This window comes from Chelon labrosus, assembly GCF_963514085.1.
Source record: "Chelon labrosus genome assembly, chromosome: 13".
Lineage (NCBI taxonomy): Eukaryota > Metazoa > Chordata > Actinopteri > Mugiliformes > Mugilidae > Chelon > Chelon labrosus.
In genome coordinates, this window is record NC_140346.1 from 14,613,569 (window position 1) to 14,630,236 (window position 16,668).

The window sequence follows — 16,668 nt, forward strand, 5'->3', positions numbered from 1 at the left end:
TCTTGGTGAAAAATGAATGCAACACTGGATGGAAATAAATCTTGTGACATTGCAGAAGCTTAATGAAACAATGCCAGAGCGAATGTGTCCAAAATATTAGAGTGTGTGACCTTTGTTTTATTGGTGACTTTTTTTTGGCCAGGCTGTGTACTTTCAGATCATGTCATGATCTTTTTGATTGAAGAACAGACAAAAATGAAATAAACTTCAAACTAAAGATTTGTACAAGTATTTGTACTAGTATAATAGTTATTGCATAGTTGTGTGGCTTAAAGTAGGCTCTGCTTTGCTTGAACAGCTGTACTAAATCAAGGAGCTCATCCCACTCACAGGTCACGTCACAATGTCAGACCTCAGACTTAGTCTTAATTATCGCAATAACAACAACAGTGAACAAGAAGTTCAACAAAGGGCATTCCAATGCAGCGTCTGAATAATTCATGACTGAAAACAAAATTGTACCTCACTAAGGAAAATCTTCAACAATGACTTCCGACACTCAGGCCCATAATTAACTATTATAAGGCAGTTTATACATGTATACATTTGGAGGAAGCTGTAAACTCATGCTGAGAGCATTAGAGATTTTCCAAGTGTCCACGTATAACCATTTTGTTTAACGTTATTGACAGTCCCAATGTGTTTATCTGACCATGTGTCCCAGGATAAAACTAAAATATTAAATGCTAGAAATTTCTCAGCCAAAAATTTTCCAATCTTTAAGTAACACTTAATTAAAATTCATTGTCAAGAAAATCACATTAAATTAAGCTTAGAAGAAAAAATAAAAGAAAATATCACTGCATTTTAAAGAATAAAACATTTTTTATTTATAATCTGCAATCAGCTGACAGAACAGCTGCCTTACTTGACACAAAACAAGTGTCAACACTGTAGAAAGTTGCAGCAATTCTTGAATAAGGTCAGCAGAAGGTCCATGTGAAAACAGGCTGTTGAACATGGTCAGTCTGTGTACATTTAAGAAAGCAACTTCATTTTCAAACCCTGTACTTTTGGAGACAGCTTAATCCCAAGAAAAAGTTTCTGAAAAACCTCAAATGTGTAGCGCAATGCTGGAGGGTATGCGAGGTTGAGGGCGTAAATAAGTCCCATAAGTAGTGTGCAAGCTTTGGCAGTACTGCTGCATCCCGCCAACATCTCCTTGCCTTCAAGGAGGATGGATACATCAACAGGACCTTCTCCATCAGTGCCATGGACAACCATGATCTTCATAATGTGTAGAGTTGCATCACTGCAGCTGTTCTCCTGTATACAATATACAAGAAGAATTTAGACAATGCTATTAACATATTAAACAATAGAATCGCTTCAACTATTTGAGCAGTTCTTTAATCATAGACGATAACATTAAAGGTGACAGAGAATGAAAAAACGTTTTTACCTTGTCTTAGTTGAATAACAGTAGTCTGCCCGCATTCACGAACATACGAAAAGTGCTAGACATTCTGAACATCTCCGTTTCATAGAAATTCCTCCTTTAGAAATGTCAGCCAGAAAATGGCCCAATCTGAACAACGGATACATATTACGTAAAATGCATCTCACTGCCCCCCCACTCTCATTCAATTCCCTCCCCTTCAAAATAATTTGCATACATCCGCCCTCTCGCCTCCAACGGGAAGTACATTGCAGCAGTGCTTGCGGAGTTCAAGGCGAAATGGCGAGTCGCGTTCCGAGGTGTGCTCTTCCAGGCTGTGCAAGCGGTGTGCAAACTTTCCATTACATTCCCACCGAAAGAAATGCACGAGATGCGTGGCTGCTGTTCATTTATAATCGGATTCCAACTACATTCAACCACAGACTGCTACTTTGCTCAGCCCATTTCACCTCTGACAGTTTTACAAACCTGGGACAATTTCAAGCCGGCTTCTCTCAGCGCTTGATGCTATGTAGCGGAGCAGTTCCAACTTTGCTATCAAATCATCCTCAACAACCAGTACAAACTGTAAGTATCAAGTTGTTGTTAGATTGTTTTTAAAACGTTAAAATAGAATATTCGTTTTGGTTTGTGTAAGACTACTGTTCGCACTTTAGAGTAACGTTAGCATCAACCATAACTTAGCACAGGTGACTAACACACCAGGCTTGATTTGTAACGTTAGCGTTACCATCGGGACAGCGGAATAGTAGCTTTTTAATGTCTTTATCTACTCCGTTTATTGTGTTCAACATTAAGAGTTTCGTCTATTGCTCTCAACTAGCCTCTGGTTGACCTCCCCTGCTAGGGTAACAAGTGGCAGCAAATGCAGCCAATCAGCGTCAAGTGCTTGCATTTCATAATGAGGTTGCCAGTTAAGCCCGAAGGGGCGCCAAATAGGTGCAAAACCACGCGTTTAAAATCCCCCACCCTAATATAGCTTTCTGAGAGAGGTTTTTAGGAAGCTTCTAAGGCATTACAGACCCAACCAAAATTTTGTTGTCTACATGTCACATCACAGATCAAGGATAAATACCCCGTTCAATCATTCTATGTCACCTTTAATGTCTTTTTTCTCTCTTCAGTTAACATTACACTGAGTAAGTTCAATTTTAAAGTGAAACCTAATGGCACAACATGGCTACATCCCACAAATTTACTGTGCCTGGAAACCCAGTGACTTTGTAACCCCAGAAGAGTGTTACACGTCCCCCTCTACTAAAAAATAACAAAAACAAGCTTACCAGACAGTCTTCAAAAAATACCTCCTCTTTCTCACCAAGGTAAAGGATAAGGCTGTGGATAACAGGCTCACGTCTCATGCCAATGCTTTGGTTCTGGGAGCAGATACATGTAACAGATAAATATTGTTAATACTGAACTCATTATTCATGCACAATGAACTGCATGAATCTGCAACAAAGAGTGACTTGAGGCCAAAGCAAGACCCATTTGTGGAAACATGGAGTGTGGAGGAACACAGAAGCAAAGTGTAGGAGTTGGATGCTGTACGTGCATGGAGCAGTGTACAGTGTGAACAAGCACAATTTTGAACAAACACACCTGACTCAGTCTGTTCAAAAACAGCCTCAACAGCCTTGGTCCCAATTATAAACAAAAAAGGGCACAATGGCTCAAAATAAAAACAAACAAAAACCTGTAGTTGCTGTGATGTTTCAGTGTTTACAGACCAAACTGACCCACAGCAGATGTTTAAGTGCAGTGTGTTAAAGTGCACTGCCGCGCCACAAATCTTAAATCTAAACGAGAAACAACAAACTTCGTTGTTTCTCATATTATAATAGAGAACAGAGTTCCAGTATCTTGGTAATAAAGAAATCACATCTGCATGTCATCCTGCTCCCATTTACAGTGCCAGCGTCAGTCCTTAAAACCATCTGTGCAGCCAGTGTCTGTCTTGTCCTTTCTGGGCGAAATGGCTGCTTTACGTAGCTATCAGCTACGCCCAAGAGATTTAGCAAAATGTCCGAGGTCCATACAATTCTGATTTCTTTCCTATACACGTTAACGCCATAAAATAAAACATAACAAGCATAGCAACCAGACGGCTAACGCTAACATAGTCGTGTCATAGCTTTTGCATGTTTGAAACTATTTACACTAACATAAAGCTGCAGCTGCACTGTTGGCTTGGAAATTTGCACACGCACAGACCCGTATATTTTCACACATATACAATTAAATATACATATTCACAATATATGCGGTACTGGATACTTTAATTCCCATTGGGATAAATCAAGTACCTCTCAATGTAGAGAAACAATAACTTACTTGTTGAGCCATGAAGCATCTCTCCTCTCAGTCAACGTCTCCTCTGAATTGCAAATTGCGCGGGTTGTTTAATTCAAACGCGATACATGATTAGATTTATTCAAGTTTACTTACCATTTTTCAGTTTGTGTTCAGTTATAAATGATTTAAAACATCGCATTAAATTTTTTTTATAAATGTTTCAGTTTTGAATGATCACACTTCTTCTCCTCTTGCCACAAAAAGGATAATACATTCCAATAAAAAATGAACCAACAATCCTCCCATAACACTGACCTTATATTTTAACTGTCCTGTTGTTTTAAACATCCATATTGACCCAGTATTTCACAGTCTCTTAGCATGCTTGCTTTCACCTTCTCTAACCTTGTCCACAACTTCCAAATACTTCCTGCTCTCTATCTTCATTTATTTTTGTATCGTCTGTCGTTTTTGACATCATCCAATCTGTCAGTCCCGTGTACCTGCCTACATTTTCATCCGTCACTTTCTCCCAGCTTCAAATCATTTTGATCATCCCTCCCTTCTGTTTTTTTTCCCCCCTTCTTTTGAGCCCGTGTCCTCCTGCATCTTAAAATACAATATGGATGGATGCAACAAATCCATCTCTCCTTTCATTGCTGCCTCCTCTTTCACCCTCCAAATCCATCCCCGCTTGACTCGCTCCGCAGGGAGTCTAGAATATGTCCTCCATTTATTATTTATTTCCATCTCTTTGTCCAGCTGCTCTCTGCTGTTGCATGCGTGCACACATGGACACGCATACACACACACACACACACACACACACACACACACACACACACACACACACACACACGAACGAACGAATGTATCTGGACTTGAGTCTGTCTCTTATCCTCTTCCCGTGGGTTTATTTTGGTAAAGGCAGAAGCAGCAGTGGACCCGGGTTGTATTTCAGTGGGATCCACTGAGGATAGAAATCATGTCTCAATTACTGTAAGAATTGCCAAAACATGATCTGAATTGATTCAAAAGCAAGTAAAAATGGGACTAAAAAAAAAATAATGAAAGTAACACACGAGGAAATAAAAACACAAGGAAAGGGAGTAGTCATTGAAAAGGCTAGAGGAGAGGGACAGATGGAGAGAACGGCAGAGGGCCATTTGAGCCATCGGGGGAAAATTTCTGGGAAAATCTAAAACTCTGAAAGTGAAAGGTTTTGTATTGCTAGACAGAGTAGCAGTACTACCCTCACTTTGACTCTTTGTCCAGCAACCAGGGATTATTATTGTCTGTCTGTGTCAAAACTGGGGTTTTATAGATCCCTTGACAAGGCGGTGTTTTAGCTTGAAAGGGGAAAAAAAAAAAACAAGACAGAGCATGGTCAAATAGCCCCGTTTTTTCACTTCTGCATGAGCGGTTGTGTTTTCACAAGACTGGCACATTTCGAGACAGGGTGGTAAGAAAACTAGTTGGTGGTGGTGGTGGTGGATGAATTCATTTTTATTGATTCAAAGCATGGGAAGAGATGCTGAACACAAAGCATTTTTTTGCATTATAATTTGTAAGCTTTTGTTGCATAAAAAGCAATAATCCACTTGAGGCTGCACTAAAGTGATTTTAGAATAACTGAGAGGGTTTCTCGCTGCAGAGCCTATGAGCAGCTCTCAGCTGTTTTTAAAATTACTTTAAAAATACCCTCTTGTGGTTTATTGCTTTCAAGAAAAAAGAAAAAATGAATTCAGCTAGCACTCTGAAATACAAACAATCCAATTTTGTGCTGCTCGGATTTTGTGAATGCCAATTTGCAAATGCGTGCTTGATGTGCATAGAAGTATTCTGTTGTCAAATTGTTATACTCGATGATTTAAGTAAATCTGCCGCTGCTCCATTTATTCACACTGAAACTGTTTCCTCGATGAGACAGCTGGTAAAAATCGTCAGATTTTCCTCCGTATTTCTCTGGAAAGTAGAAATGGCATGGGAGGATGTTCTGTCGGGGTGCAATCCTTGAACCGCAAGGGCGCTAATGCAGTTCCAGAGGCAGGAAAGGGTTTGAACTCTGTGCCCAAATCATTTTTCAACCACAGTTGGTGACCAAACTTTAGCACTGGAGAGGAAAGCACAAGAGCATGTGCTTGAGAACAGCGTTTGAGTGATGGTTTCACAAGCACCAGAAATCCCTTTATTTTAAACACCTGTTTCGACTTCAACTGCAGCAAAATCAAATCTACCAGCCTCAGATCACTGTGCATTTTTTTTTCGCAATGCATAACCTTTACAACCTTTTACATTATTGTGTTCTTATGTTTAGCGGTGCAGTACGTTCTCTGTGCTACAAACAGCTGTGCAAAATGAAAGGACGAGGAAAAATAAGTGATGCGGGTTTCCCAAAATGTGTGTGTTGGTGTGGCTGTTTGACAGGGTGAGGCAGATTCCTCAGCTCCTTTCAATTATCTGGAACTCAAACTGTTCTGAAGCTGATAACAAATTCTGCAGCCCACACAATTGCACAGGGGGAAGAACAACATTTCGCTTTCAACACACAGTCCTTGAGGTGTGGGTTTACCCCACAGTACACGTGTGCTGTGTGTTCTGTCAAGGACTTTCTATGTATGTGTGTGAGTGTATATGTTGAGGAATTGTTTGCGCATGCATGTGCAGAGAAGGCACATGTTTGCCATTTGCATTTGTCCTCAGCGTTTGGTGTGCAAAGGAAACCTGAACAAATTGATTTGCATGTTTTCCCGTGAATATGGAAATACTTGGATTATATTTGGAGAAATTCACAAACCAACAAGCCCACACTGGGGGGAAAGAGTACACATATCGACCATGTAATTATATACACATACAGTGTGATAGAGTCTTATAACATTCCTGCAATAACTGAAATGTTTAGGCTCGGGTTATTTGTATATGTTACTAATTATGTGTTTCAGGAGAGCCCTTAAGGAATTGGGCTGTATTATATTATTAGTTTGTGCAGTGAAATCTGATACAACACAGACTGCACAATGTATAATCATGATTACAAGGGTTCATGTTTTTCATGATTACTCAAGTGCATCCAGGAATCTGATTGCTTGAGTACTTTGCAGTTTCTAATGTTATTTCTGGTTTTAATGTTTAGAGTTTCTGCAAGTGCACCAAACTCAGATCTTATGTTATTTTGCTCATCGGTTGACTTCCTCCTCCCGTGTTGGATGAACATTTGCAAGCAAATAAATTGGTTGTTGAAGTTAAGTTGCTCCGCCTCTTTACCTGTTTCATATATTAATATTTCATAGTTTTTGGTCGTCAGCTCAGGCAGCAATACCACCAGCAACCCCTAGTAGGCAGCAAAATGCAAGGAACTCTCCTAAAGGAAAAAAATATTATCTGTGGTCTGTTAAATTGTCTGTAAAGAGTTTGGTCTACGATGATCAGTCATTCCACAGTGATCATCAACAGATTGCCATTTATCAGTTGTGCACCTTTAGGGGTTAAGACAACTCACTACTTTTGTATTAATAAAAAAATAAATTGATTCGACTACAACCATCTGATTCAGTATTATTATTATGACTTATACTGAAATTATGCTCGTCCTCTTAAATCAAATCTGCAAAATTAAAATAAATAAATAATCCCTGTCATTGAAATGGGCCATGTTCCTGACTGCTTCCCTCTCTATGGAAAGCAAGGCTTTGTCCATTTAGTGATTTCTTTTGCTAGAAATTCTCAGTTGGTAGATAACTTGCTGCCTCACAGAACTAGAAAAAAAGTTTCACATACGAGAAAAGCACATAGTTACAAGCGCTCCCAGAGCTCATTCTGGTGGCATTGCAGTGTGTGCAGTTAAAATGTCTAAGGTTTATATGGGTGATCTGAATGATGTGCAGCCAGACTGAAATCTCCCAAAAGGGCCTTGATCGCCTCAAGGAACAATGCGAGGTGCGAGGCCGGGGCAAGTCCGACTCGGCGTGTCGTGTGAATCAACCTGGTGTGTAGCAACTACCTGCTTGCCTTTGCTGTTAACCGCATGACTGGCCACACAGAGACCGAGTGAAGTAAGGGAGGAGAGGGGAAGAGTAAGGGCAAGGAGGTAAAAGTCAAGGAAGGGGTTGATGGACAGAGAAGTCAAAGAGACGGAAGAAAGAGAGATAAGAGACGAGGACATGTTTGCTGTTGACTGCGTGACTGGACACAGACACAACACGGAGAGAGGATGGAGGAGGTGAAGAGGAAGAACCCGCCAAATGGAACGTACACAGATGGAAGAAGGGAGTGTTAAGGAAAAAAGGCACTTTGGTTAATTTTATTGCTGCTCACTGAAAGAGAGGACAAGTGGAAAGCAGAAATAAAGGGGAAAGGTAAATAGAGCAAACACAGGTGTGCTTCAATCCCTCAACCCATTTTCACAGACTGTGACTGAAGGTACGGTCATGCATGATTTAAGATGAGATGTTTTTAGAAGGGGGTTAGTAAGTTGGAGAGGGATAGGACATTGGGCAGGGGCTTGAAATTGTGCTTTTATGCCCCTTGCACCAAATAAAATGGATAGCACACATGTTGCTGTGGGAGTCGAATGGAAAGAGAATAGGCCAAGAAAAAGAGGTCAGACAGACACAGATAAAGGGTCATATATATATATATATATATATATATATATATATATATATATATTAGAGATGAAACTAAAGTCAAAGTTTTTCAAAGACATACAGAAAGTTGCCTGTAGTTAGACTTGAACGCTTAATACATAGGTCTGTTGTGTTTTTATTTACCAGAATAGTCAGGGAATAAATATTATAGTTGCACAAACATGGCAAAAGCATATTGACAACACTATATGCTTTATATAATCTTTATTACAGCTTAATACATACAGCTAGAAATATTCGAAATCACCCAGACAGATTAACCTCACTGATAGCGATAATCATGGCCTCTCAGGGAAAGAACGGTCATGTAAAAAGTGTAATTCAGGGAATATTATCTACGTATCGACTTATTTATACCTTTGTTTCACTGATGAATGATAAATATAAACACATTACTGACTGTTATGTATGCCCGTAAAAGAGGTTCAGGAACAAGTACGAGATTAAAAGAGGTGTTTCTTGTCAAACTGAAATCTCTGAACGCACCTTTGACTCATTAACAACATTTCTGATCTCCAAGGAACAGTGGCGCATCAGCTGCCGGCTATACATTTACACACTGAATACTTGAGTGAGCGGGTTTAAGATACAGTCTACACCATCTCAAATTTCTTATTTGAATTCTGCTGCGGTTTGTCGTGCATAAACCATGAAATTTCTGGGTTATAAAAAAATAAGTAAATACAGGAAATGCATGCAAAACAGTCGGTGATAGGTTTATGTACTCTCAGGGGCTTCAGAGTTTAGATATTGTAAATTCTTCCGGTTGTGAGAGAAAATCTGACTTTTAGGAAGAGACATACATTTAGTTGTCACAAGCCATGAGTACCAAACCCAGGCTATTGGAAGATATATCCAATACCCTGACCAAAACTCTGTAATTCTACACCATATGTCGGTAAAAAAAAAAATAAAAATGGTATTTATATCCTTGTGTAATTGAGAATGTGAGAATTTTTATTTCATTTTTATGCAAACTCCATGCAGGGCTCTTGCAGAGAAGACTGCCTGTCAGCTGCACTGTTCTGTCTACAGGCTGATCAGTGATCCACTAATGGAGGTCTTCACACATGCGCACACTCGCCTTTATATCTTTGTGAGGATACTCATTGACATAATGCATTCTCTAACCCACTTACCCGGGGATTCTACTGCAGACAGCTTTGTTGCATTCGGGCCCCAAAGCCGTTTTGTTCTGTCCTCTGTACAGATTCAAACTTGTTTCAGAAGCAGAGCGCTTTGTCTGCTCAATTTTGTTGATTGAGTTGGTCATTTTTAAGTCTTCTACGGGTGTTTGTGATGTGATATACAGTTGTCCCTCGCTATAACGCGGTTCACCTTTCTTTTTAGTGCAATTTTGCATGCTTTTTTTTTATTTATTTTACATTTTTTTTACAGCGCATTGTTTTCTGCGTCCTGATTGGCTAAAGGAGAGCCCGCGTGTCGTCTTTTGCGTCCTGATTGGCTAAGGGACTGTAGACCATTGTCAATCAATCTCCTCTGTACTGTGTCTCTTGTACAGTAGGAATGCGTTCAGCTTGCCAAATTTACATATACAGTATCTTTGATCGCTGGCAGTGTGACTGAAGTGCGGTATGTTTGCAAGTTATTGAGAAAAGTGTATAAAGTGTGTAGTGAGGGGTTTTGCAACCTTAAAACATTTATAATCATTGTAAAAACTAAAGCTGACTACTTCGCGGATTTCGCCTATCGCGGGTTATTTTTGGAACGTAACTCCCGCGATAAACGAGGGACCACTGTACGGTCAGGAGACCTCACAGTGTTTTATCTTTGAAACTGAGCAGATGATATCCCATTTTTGTGTCTGATTTTTCGGCACATTCAATACCGATGTGAACAGCTTAGATACAAATACATCTGTTACCACTTTGCCTATACTCACAGAATCTAGGAAGTAGGCAGGTCAGTTGGCAGTTGGAGGGTGCTGCTGATGCAGTGACAGTCGAATGTAAACCAGTGGGCCAATTTTAAGCGTTCCTTTACCTATTCCCTACAAAATTTTCAGATCAGCTGGAAGAGCATGTAGTAGAATGATGTAACAGTATTGCAGAAACAGGACCCGAGATTATTTGGGGCGGAATATGAGCTGGTGAAAGTGAGTTCCCGCGATCCAAAGAGACAGAGGAGGAGCATGGCTTCAAGTCAACCTTAGCTGCAGCTGTCACACTACTACTACTTTGCAGCTGTATGTGACTAGTCTATATATAAATACACACACACAATAGTATGTACACTGATCAGGCATAACATTATGACCACCTGTCTAATATTGCGTAGGTCTCCCTTGTGCCTCTAAAACAGTTGTGACAGTGTCCTGTGGTGTCTGGCAACAAAATGTTGTTAGTGGGGGCCTTTGGGTCCTATGGGTTGAGGGGAGGGTCCTCTGTGGATCAGGCTTCTTCCAGTGTATCCCACAGATACTTAATCAGTTTGGAATCTAGTGAATTTAGAGGCCAGGTCAACGCCTTATGCTGTTCTTCATGTTTTTTTGAGTTGTTCCTAAAGCGTTTTTGTGTGTGTGCCTGTGTCAGACTGCATCCTGCTGGGAATGGCTGCTGCCATGAAGAAGTGTCATTGCTATGGGGTCTGTGTGCCTGGTCTGGTCTCGGTGGGTGCTACATGTCTAAGTAACATCCACACGAATGCCAATGTTATTTGCTTCTCCTGTGGTTTTAATGTTGTGGCTGACCGGGGTATCTATAGCACTCTGCTACCATAACCACTATGTTAAGTGTTAACCCTTTCCAGCCCTTCTGAAGATGTGAGTACAGGCCAAAATGTCCGCACAATGCAGAAACTGCAGTCCCTTTAAATCGCTTTAAGAAGAAATGTGTCTATGCAGAGTCTGGAGCTCTTATAGAGACACACATAAATGGATACATGGTGGAGAACAGAAGGACAGCAAAGAACAAATGGATACTGTCAGTCTGAGAGCTGATCAGTGCTTCACTAATGGAGTTCTGCAGAGTCATAGCTCTCTGGTCTCCTAATTGACTCTCTGTCATCTACATATCATTTACATACCGTTACCCTGGGCGACAAGGTGCAGGAGAGGCTGGCTTGTGTGTGTGTGTGTGTGTGTGTGTGTGTGTATGTGTACACTCCTGTGTGTAGTTAAGTGGAGATGAGTGCAGTGTAAATGCTGTTAGATAGACCCATTAATCATGTGCTTAACCTCATCAGGAGCTACGCACACACAAACACACACTCAGCGTGGCCGTGTAAGTAGTAGAGAAAAAGACAGACTGCGAGAAAGAGGGATAAAGAGATTAAATGAGAAAAACATCCACAACAGCTGTTAGCTGTAGTTGAGTAAATTGTCAAATCAACCTAGACTGGTTGTTCAATCCCCAGCCCTCCTAACTATGTAGGAGAGAGATGTGTGAGTTAGTGTCTTGCTCATCATTGGCTGAGAATTCACTGTTCTCACGGTATCAACCTAAAAGAATTTGTAATTAACATTGTATAATCTCCATCTTTTAAATTTTTGAAAAAACGTTTTAGTTGTAAGATAAGATAGTGTGGATGTTACTTAGACATGTACCACCCACCAAGACCAGACCAGGGCACCCCCACCCCATAGCAATTACACTCCTTGGTGGCAGCAGCCATCTCCAGCAGGATGCAGCCTGACACAGACACACACACAAAAACGGTTTAGGAACAACTAAAAAAAAAAAACATGAAAAACAGCATAAGGCGTTGACCTGGCCTCTAAATTCACTAGATTCCAAACTGATTAAGTATCTGTGGGATACACTGTGGGATATTCTACAAATTTAATGAAAAGGATGAATGTTTGGCTGTGACCATTTTTTTCCCTTCTCTTTTTTTTTGCAGAAGGCTAACAAGAAACACTTCTAGTTAACTTACTGTGAGTTTTGTAACCATAGAAAATGTTTTATATAATCAGGGTCACCATATGGGTATAAGCGGATATGTGGGATCTCGCAAGATGTATTGTACACGAAATTAATTTCATACATTTTTTATACTGAATAAGTCCAGTCTGCAACTGTCATAACAGATTTTAATCAGAGTGGAGGCAAGAGCTGTGCAAGAGAGCAGAGAAGGACAGAGAGTGAAGAGGGGACAATTAAGGAGACACTGGTGTAGTCAGTACTGAGGAACGAAGAGAGGAGAGATGGAGGGAGGTAGGGTAAAGTGAGGTAAGTGAAGCCAAATTACAAACTGAGCGAGAAACCTGTTCTCCGTATCCTAAAAAGGAAACTAAATCCAGCCTGATCCCATTCCTGTGTTAATCTGCCAACAAAGCCAAGATGATGGGGAGAATAATGAGATTAAGAAACAGAAAAGCGGTGTGAGCAATGGGACACACACCAAGAAATACACAGCAGACCATGTTTTCTCAGCTGGTGGCCCACAAAATCAATAATTTGGAATGGAGACACCTGCAGTTGATAATTAGTGTCCACGTTGCTTAGTCTCAGTACTGCAGAGAAACCAAACCTCCTTAGAGGAAGATGCAAATTATATTTTTTTACACACACAGATGCTAGAGAAACGATCATAACTTGACATCCGGATTGACAGATACGTGTATTTATGCGTTTCTGATCATACACATTGAAGTGTCCTGCAGTGTCATGTTAGTCCGCCTTTCAACCTTTGTCCTACATGACAGATACCCTCTTTCTGTGTGTCTCTGCTGTCACTCACTGCTACACTTCACTGACACACAGTTTGACGCACAAAGACAGCGCGGTAGACGGAACGTTAGTGACCTGGGAAACCGTGCTTTAGCTGCAGGAACCGCGTTCAATCCTGTGTGACAGCAGCCATCCATCCTGCTCAAGTGTCCTTCAGCGAAACACTGAATTCCTTCCAGTATTGATTGGAAATAAAACACCCACTCGACAGACAAGAACAGAACGTACTATGTAATAACGTGCGTAAATACTGCAGGTGTATTTTTGATTAAGTGCATTGGTCTCCACATTGTTGTGATCACTTATATCGATCGTGTCGTGTGGCATGTTGTTAATACGTTTGCGGGGGGTTGTTTTCAGGGCTCATCTAATAAAAGGTGTTTTTAGCATGTAATGACAAGATTGCTGAGCAGGGGCTCAGCAGGAGGCTGTAAAGGGAGAGCAGCTTAAGGGAGATGGAGAGAGAGTGAGAGTGTTTGGCGATCTCGTGGAAGATGAGAGAGGAAGCTAACAGAAGAGAAGAAAGACAAAGTAGAGTAAAGCTGCAAGTGGCGCGGGGAGATAAAGAGGGAACAAGAGGCACCAATAAACCAGAGGAAGGGAAAGGGAGAGGCAGTCATTAGAGGGTCTAACCTAAAGTGCTCTAATAAAAGAAACACTAATTGGGAGATGAATGGAGAAAGATTCAGAGAACGAGAGAGGGGACTAGAAAACACAACAGGCGTAGCTCAATACATCTGATTCAGCTGGGATTAGCCTGGGTGAGGTGGTGTACACAAACATACCGAAGTTAACAGAGGAAAGCACAGAGATTTAGCATAATATATTCAAGAAAACCCACACTCTGCATGGTGTAGCGTGTATAATAAATGGGGTTAAGAACTAGAGTTTGCTGTATGTATGGTAAGTGGTTCGATGCAAGGCACGGGAAGGCGAGTTTATTTAAAAAGAATAATATTTACATAACATAAAATTATATATTGTATAAAGCGAGCATTAAAATCATAGAATTAGCTTTGAATGAGATTAAAAAAATGACATGAGCATAGGAAGAGCACAAAGTGATTATATTTAGACTATACATTTTCATAAGCAATGAAAGCAAGCAGAGGTTGATGTGTATAGTCTTTCTGTTTGGCACTGAAGTCTCTCTCTTGTTATGCAGCAACATCCAAGGCTGAAAAATAAACCCAAAGTGAAAGTGCCAACCACAGCAGTTCATTGAATTTGAATGGCCTCTTGAGACTGGTTACAATAGCAAGTCAATCTCCATAGATGGGTAACATTCTCAACTTTACTGCAGGGATGTCAGTTGGATGGCATTTTTTAAATAATTATGTGATGTGAGCGCGTAGACCAGCCCCATCTTTTGTGTTTGTTTTATGGACGCCCAATCCTGGGCGTCAGCGTCACTGGCGTAGACAGCCAATGGGCATTCAAGGCGGGAAACGTCACCTGTCAAAGATCCTCAAAGTGAGAGGTCTCACTCGTGAGCTGAAATGGCTATTAATACGAGCAGCACACAGTTGTTCGTAACACCCCCCTTACAAGAGAAAACATTTTCCCTACGAAAATAGTTTACAACTTAACACAAATACTTTCTTGACAGGTCATTTTCAGTACCTTTCTTATGTCGGATTTCTAAGTTGAAGTCTTGGGTTGGCAGAGACCACCGCATCAGTCTCTGATTTGCGTTCTGCATCCTGCTTAGGAATACCAGAGAGTTGTGATCGGTGTACACTGCTACAGGGAGTAGGCCGGAACCGATGTACACTTCGAAGAACTGCAGTGCCAGTAAGTGAGAGAACATTAAAAAACTATGCCTGCTATCTGGAAGTTCTTTTCAGAACTGAGAAGACATGTTACTTTGTGAAATTAAGTTAAAATCTATAAGTGATACCTTGGAGCAAGGTATGTTTTTTCCTTTTTTGTTTATCTAGAAAACGTGCAAAAAAAAATGGATCAGGATTCAAATCATCGTAGGCAGCCTAAAGTTAGTTTGATGTATTCATGTTTGTAAGTGTTTGCTTTTCAGTGACTGTGAATATGTTTAACTTGAGCCATAACAGTACGCTGTGCCAAAAGTGAGACTGGATTGTCTTCAAATTGACACACATGTGCATCTGCACATTGCAACAGCAAGGCAGATTGGATTTCTTGGTGCTAAAGACACACACACACACACACACACACACGCACACACACTCTCAGAGTAAGTGAGGGTTATTAAATGCCTTCATATCAAAAGCACACAGCTCTCACACTTCAAAGAGGAGCGGAGACCTGAGGCACACAACATAACTTAAAACTCGCTATCACAGCGTACACACACACACACACTCTCACACACCCACACAGGATAGTTTATGAAACTTGGATACCCTAAACTTGACCCTCACCATTACATGCCAGACACACACAACAAACTCACAGTAACTGCTTCAGTGTCAGTTTATACTGACACGCTATAACGTGTCAGTATAAACATACGCAATGCAGTATATTTAGTTTTTTTTAATATAAATGCACAGAAGCACATGGACACAAGCCTCCTCTTTATAACTCTCCTGCAAGTTAAAAGTTTTTGACACGGAAAGAAAAGAGGGCAGAGTGTGTCATTCATCTGGTTCACTCTATCTGTCAAAGGAGCATTACTGACAGGTCAAATCGCACAGCACTGTCATCAGGAGAGAGCAGAAAAGAGTCATGCTATTCTTTAGTTCTCCGGCGCAGATTGACCATATGGCATGCTGTGGAGCTTCGATTTCACTACAGTGTATTGTCTCAGTGGGAGGTCATGTCAAGGTTATTACCATCCCTGGTGAAAGGAGGAGGAGGAAATAGCCACTAAATGGATGGAGATTTCTCCCCCACAATAGCTGTTTTTATTAGGTCTGAAACTGGAATAGACAAACGTGTAAAAACCTGTTAAAATGCTCTAAACACTGCTCTAAACTTTACCGATCTAGTTTAGAAAAGCCTGTGTTATTTTACCTTTACCTCCGTTGCTGGCTCTCTTTGTTGTCCACATTGTCATAGCAACTGCTCATTCGTCCCCCTTGAGATCTTTCAGAGTATCCGCAATAATGTATGACTCCTAGATTGTTCAACAGAAGATTAACATAAAACCCTTCAGCCTTTAAAAGACTGTACTCTCCTCTTCCTGCATCTGGGTAGGTACACACAGGGCCATGGTCCCTCACTATCCTCCTAAATCCTTTTCCTGCACGTTGATTTACACTTGTGTTGTCTTATTTAGTTGCTGACTAGTTGAGTATAAGGTTTATTCATTAAAAAGTTGCACCATCCTCTTTTACAAATGTTTTAGTTAGCTCTGTCTTTATCTTAACAAGCAGGCTTTTTCATTCTATCTTCTATCTTCTATCTTTTAGCCACACTAAGCATCAATTGTATCAGTTGAATGGACTGAAAAAAGATCAGAATTTAATCAAACCTATATTTGTGATGTTTAAACTTGTTAACATAAAGCCTTGTTCACATGTAAAGCGATTTGCTTTTTATCCTTCGCTCTGTATCAAAGTAAGAGTTGATTGCTGGTAGATGTTCCAGGCTCTGGTTGCCAAGGTGTATATTTCCCACCACCAAATGTTCCTTTGTAAAAGGAACAGGACTT